Source organism: Falco biarmicus, chromosome 1 (genome assembly GCF_023638135.1).
Source record: "Falco biarmicus isolate bFalBia1 chromosome 1, bFalBia1.pri, whole genome shotgun sequence".
Lineage (NCBI taxonomy): Eukaryota > Metazoa > Chordata > Aves > Falconiformes > Falconidae > Falco > Falco biarmicus.
The window spans coordinates 22,121,056-22,135,253 of NC_079288.1; the positions used below are offsets into that span (position 1 = coordinate 22,121,056).

The window sequence follows — 14,198 nt, forward strand, 5'->3', positions numbered from 1 at the left end:
TAGGGCTTTTTTTTTTTTTTTTCTGTTGGGAAGAAACTAGTGAACTTAGAAGTGGCCAACAGTCTTGACCTCTGAGCCAAGAATCAAACCTTCCTGTAGCTTAGTTGTAGGATGCAGATCATGTGCACCAAAGGCGTATGCAGGTATTTGGAAAGTAATATACAGGTGACAGGTGGGGACAATTCTCTGGGTGTCCCATTGCAAAATGCATTTTGCTAAATGGAAAGCTGGGTCAGAGGCAAGCCAGTCACGCTGACCTCAGAGTAAACATCTTTTCCCAGCTGGAATTCAGATGGGTCAGCAGCCCTGCACCAGAATTGTTCTATTGCTGGTCACACAACGTATCCTGGCTTGAGGGCTGTCCTGAGCTACATCTCAGCTCCCTGTGCTTCAAAGCCCCAGGTAGGCACATACTCACACTACACCCTCCTTCAGGTTATTATTGCTCGTGCTTGTTTACATGATCATAACACTTAACTATCCTAGTATGCAGTGACTGTCCCCAGAAGCTTCTAGTATGCATAGATGGGGCAGGCACAAACAACTCATGTGTTTTGCTCATGAGTAAAACAAGACTGAAGCAAAGATAGTATGCATTAAATAGGAATCATATAATAGTTTTAAAAAAAACATTGCAATGTTGACATTTTCTATACATGAATTGTCTGCATTTAGGTCACAATAAAAAAAAATGTTTTAATGCCTTTGAGCCTGGATCACCTATTCCCAAGGGCCTCACAAGCAATCAATAATACAGCAAAGCAGCTGTATTTAGAGACTTTGTTCTGCCATTTGATTCCTGAACAGATTTTTCATGACCAAGACAGACAATGAAACAAATAACTATTCAAGAAAGCTCATTATAGACTGAGATCCCATACTCCAGTCCCACAGCTTATTGTCCACACGGAAACACAGCTGAGAAATCCAGCATTGCTTTATCAGCAAAGTTACAAATATTTACTAAGGAACAGAAGTCAAATAGGAAGGACTGTCTAATCCAAGCTATGCATGCTTAGAACTGCCCTAAGCATGAAAACAACTGTTTTTTCTCAAATTTTCTTGCTGTATGGGTGGTCTCTAGTATTATCCATAATTTTTTTTTTTTTTTTACTTTGTGCAGGATAAAGAGGATAATAACCATACCAGCTTCACCAGCCCATGGAGAGAACAGCTGAAGAGAGCATGTGAAATTGCTATGATGAATAGCAGAAGAGGGGAAAGCTTCTTGCAGTGAGGGAGATCTAAGCAGCACTTCAGGCCAGGAGGCATACTGAGAAAAAAATATTTTGGATGTAACCAGGTAGGTTGCTAGTATTGTATTAAGAGTGGTGTATGGTATTGTAGAACAGAAAGCCAACTGGTTCTCCATGCAAAAGAAAAACAAAAGAAAATGAATGCAATAAAATATGCGGTTCAAGCCTTATTTAAATAAAGGAGGGAAACAAGGGCTATTCCAAAGAAAGAGTTCAACTCAATCAAAGAAGAGATTCTAAAAAAAGTAATCTGTAGCTTAACATGGGCAATAAGAAGTTTACCTTGAAAAATCAATTGCAGTTGCTGGAATAGTTTCTCTCTTGGTATATCATAGTATCTAAGATTCCAACCAGTATTACAGTCTGGTATGCTAGGCACTGTCCAGTATGCCAGCACTGCTTGCTGTCACCATTTCCAGATTCAGTCTACTCAAAGACTAATGAAAAAACCAGCTCAAAAGAGGTCAGTCTTCTGACCGTCACACAGCAGAGATCTACGGTGCTGCAGATCTGATGCACGGCCATCTGTGCTAAGTTCCTAGTGGCTCTGAATCACCTTTTCTTCTGGAGACAGTATGAGGATAGCTTCATTAAGGTCACAGGAGCTAGGCTGTTGTGAAACTGTCTGAAGAGAGAAGAAAGCCTTCTTCCTAACTAGAGACATCGAAAGAGAAAATGGTGTGTACTTTTCTCTTAAAAATGTGTCTTGCCAAGGAGGAGCGAGGCTTGAAACCAGCGTTTCAAAGGTACTAGCCCCACTGTGCTCATAGTTAACTGTTCCAGCTTAGTGTGCAGTGATGGGCAGCGACGGTGGTGGTGGAATACCTCTTGGGAGCTTGAAAAGCCGTGACCTAGAAGACTCTATGCCACAGGCAAGATCAAGCTGTTTTGTCAAAGACACTGACCAAATTCATAATGTATATGTATGCTGTATGGAAACCACATCTATAGTGTCCCAGCCTCCCCACTGCCTTCAGTAGCTGCTAAAGAATCCAGATAGCTCAAACCAAAGAGGTGTAAGTTGATTGACCCCTTTAGCTCCAGATGCCTTTGAACTATCGGTAGGAGGGCTTGCTAAGCTTTAATCTTACTCGAGCTAGTCAACACACTTACTTTGTAAAGGCCTCAGGCCAGTTTGACTATTTGCTACCAGCAGCAATCCAAATGTTAAAGATCAGCACATTCGATAAATATTAACAGAATTCCAGGCCAACAGTTCAGCAGTAAAATGCTGCCATGTGTTAGATTTTTTTTTCCTGATCTATAGCTGTTGCTGGTGTGAGTTGATGTTAGTGGCCCTCTTCTTCATTTCACTAATGACAGCTGTAAGCCTCCTATATCAACAAGCTGGCTTAAGCTATGACATGATTAGCTCTGCCTGTTTCTCTGTATACTTAGCAATCTCTTCCTTCTTCATAAAGTGTTCTAGAAGCTCATATACATCATGGTGGGACACTGAATCTATTGTTGGCTTAGTGATGAACAGATGTCAGGAAAAAAACGGTAACAGGAGAAGGTCTGAAAAAAGTATTCTTCCACAAGGGCCTTCCACATAGCAGAGGCATTAGTAAAATGCAGGAGAGTCTTTCTTCAGGTGTTCAGTGGCAATCAGTCTGATGGTTTTTAGGTCATTCTTGAACTGAGTTTTCCTCAGGCAATAAATGTGGGAAGTTAATATTCCACTGGAGTGTTGGTGGAGCTTGTTTAAATGAGAGTGTGGACCAGTCTTGGGCTAGCGTTTAGGTACATTGAAGGCACAATGTTGTAAACCTCTGGGTAAGTATATGTTACCAGAAGAGGTATGTGTATACCATTCACAAATACAATCATGCATTTCAGAAGACACTTGATTTTTTTAAAAAGTAGTTCTTGAATTCCCAAGTGCCTAAATCACTTCTGAAAGTAAAATACTCTTTAATCAAAACCTTTTGAAAGTATTATCCTCTCATTCCTCTTTAAGCACTTCAGTGATTTTTAAAGGCACTGATCACCTATTGATTGCTTTGAAGTTACTGACAATTCTGATTAGTCAGTACCTCTGGAGAAGTTTGGTGTCTCAGTTCATTTGCCTGTGTTTTAAAACTGTGGCCTCTGCTTTTAATTGACTTTTAAGACAGGTGAAGTTGATAAAGTGAACGAGTACAAAAAACTTAAGTGCAGCAGAGGATTACAAAGTGGGGAAGATGATGAGAAGAGAGATTGTGGCTGGGATTAAAAGGCAGGATTTCATTGGGATGTTTTTCTTATGTCAAGACCTCCTTTTTATTGCCCTTTTTTTTCTTTATATGGAGTTGCACTGGAAAAGCTGCATCCTGACTCTCCCACATCCCTGTATTTTATCATAGTCAATGGTACACATCCTTGTAAAAGCAGGTTAAATATTTTTGTGGTTAAATGTCACCTGGCTTGGTGGAAGGAGAAGCCTCACATACAGGGCTGGTAGGAATGAGTCATTTCATAAGTTACAGTCTCTGCTGCTCCCCCTCGTCTGGACCTGTTCTCATCCTACATCTAGCAAGGTCCTGCCACTGAAATCACTTAAAACCTGGACTGGAGAATTCATGCTACAGCATACTGTACTTGTACCTTGCAAGCAGCACTTCTGAGCTAGGACTGTGTTCCCTGGCTGCAGTTCCCTGTTCTTGGACTCCTCTGAGTCTTTGTGGTACGTTTCCTATTTAATTTTGGAGGTCTGGGCCATTCTGCTGCTTGGGTCTCCTAAGTTAAACAGGGTCAGACCTAGTTAGTTCTTGGATGGGGTAACCTCCAAGGAAAACACAGGTGTTAGCCTGTAGGAAGTGTGATGGTGATTCAGTAGGTGGCTCAGTTCCCTTAGAGTCAGGATTGAATTGGTAAGTCTCTCCAGGGCCAGAGAGTGCAGTACTGGCAGAGATGACATCTTCCAAAGGTCAGGGCAGGATGGAAAACTGATGTCTGTTTGTTTTGTTTGCAAGGGCATGAGGAAAAGTTCCTGCCCTAGTAATAAGACACCTCTGATGTGATTGAAGAAGTCAACAAAGCTCTGCTTCTTTAAAATTGGGAAATGACCCTTTGAAAAGATCACACCTGTGGTATTCTAGGAGGCCACAAAACACCATTCCCTAGTCTAAAAAAGCCCAATTAATTCTTTTCTAGACTTGCTGCTAGTGGAGAGCCAGCTCTGCTGTCTATGTGAAGAATGTCCTCCTTTGCAGGCCAAAGACACCAGCCTGATTACCATGATGGGTCAGTATAGGTTATGCACAGGGTAGGTTTACAGGTGAAATACATCCAGTTAAAGTGTGCTAGCTGCTAACAGCACCTCCAGTTGTGCTCCTTTCTCCTTCAATAACAGCATGAGCTAAACCAGTCTTCATAATATTATGGCTCATAGTTAGCCCAAGACTTCCATGAATGGGCCTGTGGTTTCTGTTGGCACAGTGTGAAAGCCTCTTCAGGGCAGAGCAAAGAAACGCCGTTTCTCTGGAGAAAACTTGCATCAGGTCTCCTAATTTCTCTCCTTCACTATGGCCATGTTGTATCCCCTGCCCACAGGATCAGGCTGTACAGTGCTAAAACAGAAAATAGGAGATGCTTCAAAATGGGTGGGACAGCTGCTGCCTACTTTCCTTACTCTCCCTATCTAGATACTGTTCTCTGCAAGGACAACAACTACTGAAAGGTTTTTCATCCCAACCAGGATTAAAGCAATTACTACATGTGTGTGGACAATTGTGTCCAATTGACTCTTAAAGATGTCAATTAAATAGGAAAGTCCTTTGTAGACCTGATACAGTCTGTGGCTTGTCTCAGATGTTCACATAGGAGGTTAGCTTAGAATGAAGTTCTCATTCATGCTTTATTAAGATCAGTTTGTACTTTAATAATTTTGCATCAAACTTCCTTTTTGCTTAGCACTTTTCCTGAGTTCCTGGGTAGTAGTGAATGAGAATTCTTCCTGTAACACAAATCATTCTACCACTTTGGACACAGTCATGTGTATTACACCTGGCTCAAAACTTCAACTCTCTACAATGAGAAATGATGCTATGGTTCATCCCAGCAAAACTGGACAATGATCTTACCAACATCAAATTCACTCATGTGAAATACCTTTCTCAAATTACTGTGAATGAACTTGTTGCAGTACAGTGCCTTAAGACGAAATCTTAGAATTTTGCCTCATGAAGAGAGAACTTTTTCAGACAATTATTGTTATTCCTTGCTTGTATTGTTAGTCTACTGAATTTATTGCATCTTTATTTGGGACAGTGCTGAATGCATTCTTAGTTATCAAGTATTGACTCACTATTCATTCCTGATTTATTGAAGCCTGTAGTGGGAACAGAAGGAACACTGCTAAGCATTTTTGAAAGTAAAGTCAAGTGAATATAAAGCATATGCTTAATGTTAAATGTCTGCTTAAATTCTGTCCCAAAAGAAAGATGGATTTCTGATCCTTAAGCATTTTGCATTAAATCACAGGGGTCGAAATTCAGGATTTGTTTCACTGAATCAGTCAACTCAGTATAAATGAGCTATTTTCTGAGTAACAACTGATGGTGCTTTCTGTGCAGACCATGCTTTTGGATGCTCTGCCTCATCTGCTGCTTGTTTTGGTTAGTCCTGGAGTCCTTTACATACAATTTCGCTAATTGCAGCTGGACTTGCCACTTAGTATTTGAGAGAAAAAGGCAGAGAAAGTACAATTTCTAGATTTTTGTGGGTTTAGGCATCTTCATGACAGGTTTACTGAGCTTGCTCATATTATGCTCTTCTTGGCATTTCCTCCTTTTGAAGTCATTAGAAGCAATTTCATATTTATAAATAAAATGTCCTAATGCATCTAATATTTGATGAGGTCTGGCTGCTGCCTGCTTTTCTTTTTAATGTTTACACCAGGTGCCTCTTGCTATCAAGGAACCAAGCAATGAATAAATTTAACAGATATTTCTCTTAATTAGTCCCCGAAGAGCTGGCAATGAAAAACACTATCAGAAACATTTTACTGCTTTAGAAAATATAAGACTTCTTCACAAAGCCACTACACAGAATTACAGAACAGCAATAAAATCATCACTTGCATGCAGAAATAGGTTGTTTACACAGGGATCTTGTATGAGCTGTGCATTTATTAGTATTAACTTCTAATCATGCAAACACTTCCACACATGCATCTGAGTAGAGCCACTGAAGGCAGTGGGACAACCATGCTGCCTAACATTAGGTAAAGGCATTAGAGTTTGTAGGATTAGATCTCCATTTGTGTATATCCCTAAAAGCTTTACCTTCTCTCAGAAGGGGCAAGGAAAATTTATATTCCAGATTGGTGTAATTACTGTAGCACATACAATATTGGCAAACTAGATTCTCTGAATGTCTGCAATGTTTCAAAGCAGTTTAAGATACAGGCTAAAGGCTGACAGTTTCTTATTCTGACTTATATTCTGCCCCCTCTGCTTTTGATTCTGCATTCAGAGCTGCCACGAGGATGTCAGTACTGCAATAAATATGCATTTATGTAGCACCTTTTTTTGAAGTTTTCTAAACATTTTACAGACAGTCCTTTATATTCACAGAACTCAAAGTATTTTAGAAATCTCTGTTAGTATTGTTATCCCCCTTTTATTGAGGGAGAAATGGGTATGTTTCAATGGAAGTGACTGATCCGGGAACCATTGCTTTCAAATCAGATAAATCAGAATTCTCCTATGAAAATTTTCTCCGAAAGTTCTCAAGTGGCTCTGGGGGAAAACATAAAGTTTTTATTTCTGTGTTGCAGTTAGCTGATATAGGCAGGATTACACAAGGCTAATAAACCTCATGTGTGATGATAGTCAGCCTAGAAAACTCCTATCAACCAAGACACACAGTAATTATCTCTACTCCATGGCTGGCATATTGTAAAGAAAATCCAAGAATCCTGACTCCAGAGTTGTTTGTTGTAGGTAGATCATGGGGGTGTGGTAATTCTGCACTGAGTCTCTCCGAAATGTCAGTTTTACATGGGGCTTCAAGGGAGACTGAAATTACATCCTGGAGTCTGTTTTTCGTGTATGGTTTATCTGGCTTGCATTTGAATTGTCCCCTAGATGTACAGATAATATAGCTGTGTCCATGCAGCCCTGCACTTGAAATATACCCAAAACCTGGAGCAATGGGCAGCGGAGAGCAAACACATCCACGCAGATCTGCAGAAACCAGCCTAACCTGATGCAGCCAGAGTTAGCATATCCTTTTGGTAGCTGATGCATGGCTATCGGGCGTGTCTGTGCCACTGTCTCTGGCACATCCCATAGGATCCATAATGTTTCATTGAGGAGTCACAATCCCTGGGTAATGGAGTGTACAGGGTCATTCCATTGTATTGATCCAATCCCTGAAATAGCTAGTTGACGGGAAAAAAAATACACTCTTCTCACCCCCAGCTATATAGAAGTTTCTTAATTAGAGAGCACTATAGAGCTACAGGAACATTCTCTGCCAGCAAAATATTTCCCATAATGTTGTTATGGGAAATGTTTTAAAAGTGGCAATCAATTCTTCTTTGAAGTCATTAACAACCAAAATGAATGCAGGAATTGGTGTGAGAGGGCTGGAAATGTAAGATTTAAAGTGTATCTGTTACATGTGCTCCAGCAGAGAAAAGCTCCTACTTTTTTACCCTTGGAATTTCTGTTGGTTTTAATAGCGTGATGCCCTAATGACAAACACCACACAGACTCTGGGGTATGTTCTCAACTTAATCCATGGGGATACAAATCTGTAATACTCATTAATGCCAAGGAGCGTTAGGACAAACATAAATCTTTGCTCACTAAGATGTGAATCTAGACTGATGTACACCATGCAACATCAGCTGCTGACTGAAGAAAAAGAGCAATTCCAGCACCTAGAAAGTCTACTTGAGTGCTCCTAGACTAAACAATCAATCCAGCCAAAAAAATCAGGGATGAAATTTCTACTCCACACTTTGGTTCAAAAACACCAGCTGTGATAGAGAAAGATGCATACCCAATGGGCAGTCTCTGTATCTCACAGGAAGTCCATAAAATCCCTGTGAATCCCCAGTCGGCTAGACAAACTCTAGTTCCACCAGAAACCTTGAAAAATAGATAAGCAATGCATTTCTTGAGTAAATCTTCAGTGCCATACAGCTAGGGAAAACATCACACTATGCATATACATAAAGAGAAATTTTGATGCCAAGAAATTGGAACTACTTTATAACAGACTTCTGATTTGTGATTTCTTTGGCACTGAGCCTAACAAAAAATCACTGTGATTTCCAACTACAAATATTTTTGGAACCACCAGACTTGCTCCCATGTGTATGTTAAATGAAATGAATGTTCAAAACCCATAATAAAACTCCAGAGGGAAGACTATTAGTCAGAATATTAACATTAATCTTAGGAAGTCACTAGGAACCATTCAAGCTATAATAATAAATTGCAATAAAGAAGGAATATAAGGGCTTTTTTTCTGTCTGTCCAGTAAGCAGGTGTTACTGTGAACACTGTAATCTGCACAGCACAGAAGTGAAGCGGTTGCCCTTAAATTTTCCAGTTGCGTAAAATAAATAAATGACACTACCATAATATGTATAACAATCCCTCTTACACTGGCTTAAGTGTAGTTTAGGGAATAGTGCAGATACTGAGATAACGTAATGCAGCTATCCAAGACAAGGCTGGAAAGTTTTCAAAAGCGATCCTTCTATCAACAGCTTCAGAGTCAAAAGCAGGAGTCTGAGTTCACTCCAGACTCATGGTAAGAGCTGTTGCCAGGCCACTTGCTTGTGAACTGGGTCCCTGGTCATTCAGCCTGGGAAGCCAAAGATGTCAGGACACGATGCTCTTGTGTCATTCCTGTACTAGAGCAAGTGGCTGAGCTGCACTGTTCTGACCTCCACCTCCACTGAACTTTGCTTTTTATTTGATTTGGATGCAGACTTAGGTATCTAAAATGGTAGCAATCAACACCATCAACAGTGGCGTGATTTTCAAAACTAATGATCATTTCCAAAAGCAACTTCCTTTGACTAGCAGCAGTGACTCAGGACTGCTCAGCACCATCATCTAGACAATGTGGGTATATTCAGTCTTAAATTACTGAGTTAAATGCCTTGACCACAGTCTCTAACACTGAAATAAAACTGCATACAATATTTGCTTGTAAATTTTACTAAGAGGCATGATCAGGAGGTGAATCAAATCAAACCAAACTTGCCCTTCTATCTTGATTGGATTTTTTGGAAATCTGGTGTTCTGAAGTTTAAGTGGTACAGAAAAAGTTTCTCATCATTAGAAAGATAGGCTGGACCACAACTATCACACAATTCTGCTGGCGATGTCATAGTGTTTTCACAAATAGGTGGGAAATAAGGTGTACAGGAATTTCTTAATTGAGCAAAAGGTCACTTTCCAGTTCAAGCACTGACTCCCAATGGTGAATATATTTCTGTTGACATGGAGAAGTAATTTTTCACACCTGGCTGTTTTGTGGTGTTCACTGTATTTTTGATACAACTCAGATTCCAGGAAGTCTGGGAACTCACACAGCAAAGCCTGTTCTGCAGAGATCTGTAGCTCAGTGGCAACAATAAGGAGTTGGAAGCTAATCCATGTTGAACAGTATCATTGAATCTTTTGGGATTCACTCAGAGCTTGTTAGGAAACAGAGAGGTTATAGCTCAGATCCTGAAATGCAAAGCATCAAGACACCTCAAGGAAATTTTTTGATCACATGTACAACGCAATTCACAAAGAACTTCCTAAACATGGAGTGGCTTTAGTGTGTTTAGTGCGTCCCTATGATGAATTTTCTGTGCGCAGCCTCACAGAATAGCAGAACTGTCCTTCCAGGTATGAAGAGTGTTCTATTAATAGTCTATTAAGTACTAGGAGCAAATGAAAAACACTTCAGATGACTCTTGAAAAATGAATCAGTATCTGCTCTGAAATTGGACCCCAAGTATGGAAACATAAAATGAGATGTGTCTGTGAGAGATTATTTTGGGGCCATATGGTTTCTTACTCTGCTCCACCCTCCTTTTCAGGAAACTAACATGTCCCAGCACCGTCTATTCATTATTCATTTGAGATTAATATGGACATGTTTTGTAAGAACACTTTGTTGGGCTACTAGGAATTTTGTTCTCACATAACAGACCACTGCTCCGGTCATGTCTCCGGACCTATCTTTGTGGAAAACACTTATGCAGGGAGAAGCTCTTATGCACCAATTCTTGTCTTCATCCTGCAAATAAGTTGCTGGTTTTTCTCTTCACCACTCTGCTGTTATCTCTCATCTATCCCAGCTGACACATGTCTCCTGCTGACTTCTGGTGGGGTGAGCCTGTGATTTGTTCCCAGCAAACACATGTGCACAGTCTCCACCACTGTGTGGTCTCACGTTATGAACTTACCTGTGGGTGTTTACTTTGGTGGCATGACTTGGTATTTTCTAGCACTGTATCTTTTTTCTCCTTCCTTGGTATTTTTTTTCCCCTCAGCCACGATAACTCTTCATCAGAAACTGCTGCATTTGTGCTTTGATCATATAGAATGTACCGTATAGCCTCGGGTAACACAGTGCTGCTTAATACAGATGAAATAGCTACAAACCCTCTTAGAAGTAGGGTTTAAAAAGGGATACCAGTGAAATCAGATCCCTCTAGCTGGACAGCAGTCTGATAGGAGAACCGGGGCTGTTGTGGTATTTGGCAGCCAGACAGTCTTTATTGTTATTAGATGAAACAAAGCCTGTGATCTTTAGTCCTTGACCTTAACTGCAGCAGCACACTTTTAATCAGACCTTAATTTAACACCTAACATGGTCACAGAAAGGATCAGACATGGGCTGCTGATTTAATTACATATAGCTGATATCATCCAAACCAATTTAACCTCATTGCTGTGTGTTGGGCACTGGATGGGAATCGCCCTTTAGACACAGAGCAAAACAACTTCCAACAGAAAAAAACAGCAACATACCAGGCAAAGTTTTGTGCATTCATTTTTAAAAAAGAAGTAACTACTCTTTTGGATACTTTGCAGATGATGTTACAACATTTTCAGGAAGTACTGGAATCAGCATGGTTTCTCAGTCTGTTTGCCCTTTACGCTTTCATTCTGACATTTTAAAGTATTTCTAATTTTTAGAGATTAAGCATCTTGCTGGTGGGATTCTCCCATCCACATTCATTGAATTTGTTGCTGTGTTGTGGCATCTGATGACTGAACTGTGTAACTGGGTAAAAAGTAATATTTATGTGTTTCATGATAAGATTTTCACATTTTGCTGCTGTTTACTTTGTGCGCAGTTCCTCACAAACTGACACAATATTTATTTTTGACATTTAAATACGAACAGTCATATTTTTACATGTTTTGACACAAAATTTGCTCTCTTTCTGAATTAGTCTGGAAATCTGAAAACATTCAAAGTCTTCCTTCAGAAACAGGATTGTTTTGATTAATCACATTTCACTCTTTTTTTTTTTTCACCAAAACCACCATCCGCAACCCAAATCCCCAACAAGCATTGTAAATATTCTGCATTTTTTTAGTGAAATCACAACTTTTCCATGAAATCCCAGTTAAATGCAAAGGGATTGTTGTGAACATCATAGGTTTACTTGAAAGAGATTGCCTTGAGTTTGCTAGAGGTAGATGTCTCTAGCAGAGCACTTAAGCAAAAATACTAATGAATAAAAGTAACATAAAATATTAACAAGCAGCAAGAGCTTGGTCTCTGGGACTTAGAAGACAGATTCTACTGTCAGTGTTTGTCACTGGCTCGCTGAGAACTTGGGCAGGTCACGTTGCCTCTACAGATGAACTCTGATTGCTCTAACTAAAGTGGTTTGAGACATTAATATTCTGCATTGTCTGCCCTACCTGTCTGCAAGAGGTTATGTGCCTCGCGGCAGGGATGGCAGAACAGGACACGTGCCAGCACATTAGCCAGTCATGTTCACAGTATGGCATGCTAGCCCGCATTACCGATCAAGGTGGATTTGCACTGAGACACCGGGCAGTAACATGCAGGCACTGGGATATAAGCTTTGTATAACCATTGTGCACCTGTAAAGGTGAATACGGATTACCTACCACTCTCAGTAGGAAGCTTCTTCCACTCTGCACAGACGTAAATGACTTTACAAGCTGTAAGAATCAAGCCTGAAGGTTTTAGGTTGAAACAAATTTTAAAGCAAAATGAATCCAAAACCTCCATGTGAAGTTCTGAATAAAATCTGTATTTTCTTCTGTTGCAGACAAAAGACAGACCTTGCCCATGTAAATGCTTTTGCAGTTTAAAGGCCAGATGACTGAAAATCTCTGTTGCTTTCAGTGCAGAGGCTGTTCAATGTGAATTGAAACCGGACTGGCTAGTATGCATGGTTTCCCAAAGTGCAAACTTTGGAAGTGGAGTAGGCTGTTGTATGTTTAGTTCTCATTTTGAGTTTCTACATGATGACTGCTGTGTATTTACGTTCTGGCTTACTTTGCACAGACTTTCTGTTGTAGACTTCTTACACTGACTGAGATTTGACTGAGACAAAAGAAAGGCTTGCAGTGTTACAACTATGGTGGTACAAGGTTTAATCTCTAGCTGACACTATTTATACAAAATCAATACAAACAGCTTGCCACTGGAACTGGAAAGAGAATTTCCATGATGGGCTCATGCTTTTTTTTAGTATTTCAGTTTATCTTGTGCCATTCTTTTGTATAGGTAATTCTTTCTGTTAGAGGGTCTGCTGAAATTTTCCCAGGCCTGGCTGGAGGATTGGTATTGCTTTAAAACCTGAATAAACAGTTACACGCCTTGGTAGCTTCAGACCCAGTAGCCAGAACAAATGACATTTTGCATTAATGTTTCCAAATGAATGGCTCTGTAACCACTGTAGAATCACGATAGTAGAATACTGTTAAGGCTTTTCTTGAAGAACTCTGAAATGCCCTTCTTTCACTACCCCTGATTTTTTCTAAGTTAATGCAGTTAGCTCAAAGCCCAGTATGATTTCACATACCCCTGTGAGTTATGTTTTGACTTGGGGTTTGGACTTTTTTGTGATTGAATGTTTTTACACAGCTCTTTCTGACCTCATGCTAGGGCAATCACTCTGTTGATTTGAAGGAATGTAGATGGGTCTGCAAAAATGTCAGGGTCTCCCATTAAGATGTTTCTTTCACCTCAGCAGGAGTACTCAGCATTACTGTGATGTTGTTACTGAGATGCCCTGTAGTAAGTAATACAGCACTAGAGCACAATTGCTCTGATGTATTCCAGCAACATGGTGTTAATGTGCCATTGCTTCTCTGTATTTCAGCACCAAGGCATCACTTCTTTGGATTACAATAACACAGGCAAGTGGACTTCTGTTTTAAGAAAACAGAGTAAATCAGTCTATGCTGTGGTGTTCTGCACTAGGACAGTGGGATACAGTCAGCACTTTTCACATTGTGCCTGAATGCAAGACATGCTCTCAAAAGGCTTCCGAGTCCTGCAAAGCCTTCTTCATATGCTTACCTTCACTCAATCCAAGGTTCAGTGGAAGTCAGTGGCACACTGTTTTGTTGCTTCTGGGTAGATTTGGATCAAGCTGGGTTGGTACTCTGTTTGAAAGGGGCCCCTCTTTCACCATGTCTAAATGTGTTTACAGTACCAGAGTACAGTGTACATGGTAACTCATATAATATGTTTTGACTAAATTTTTCTCTTTGTTATGCTGGTATTTGTCTGTACCATCTAATGAGTATTTGCTCTACAAAGGCATTCAGCACCTGAAAGCGCAATTATAGTTTTGAGAAAGCTCTTGTCTTAAGAGATTCTCTTTATGAGTAGGTATTTGTTATGCTGAGGATTGAACTCCTGCAAAGAAAGCAGAGTTTGAGCTTTCTTGATAAAGGAAGACAACACACCTTATTCATAGTTCTCCTGATTCTTTTGTGA

At 40.1% G+C, this 14,198-nt stretch overlaps 1 protein-coding gene across 1 annotated transcript in view; it reads left to right on the forward strand.

Annotated features, from left to right (window-relative positions):
- Nucleotides 1–1,155: 1,155 nt before the first annotated feature.
- MYL10 (myosin light chain 10) overlaps nt 1,156–14,198 on the forward strand; it is a 50,979-nt gene continuing 37,936 nt past the window's right edge. Inside the window, exon 1 of the mRNA XM_056326480.1 lies at nt 1,156–1,303. The gene's annotated coding sequence lies outside the window, so the exon portion shown is untranslated. The remainder of the gene's footprint in view (nt 1,304–14,198) is intronic.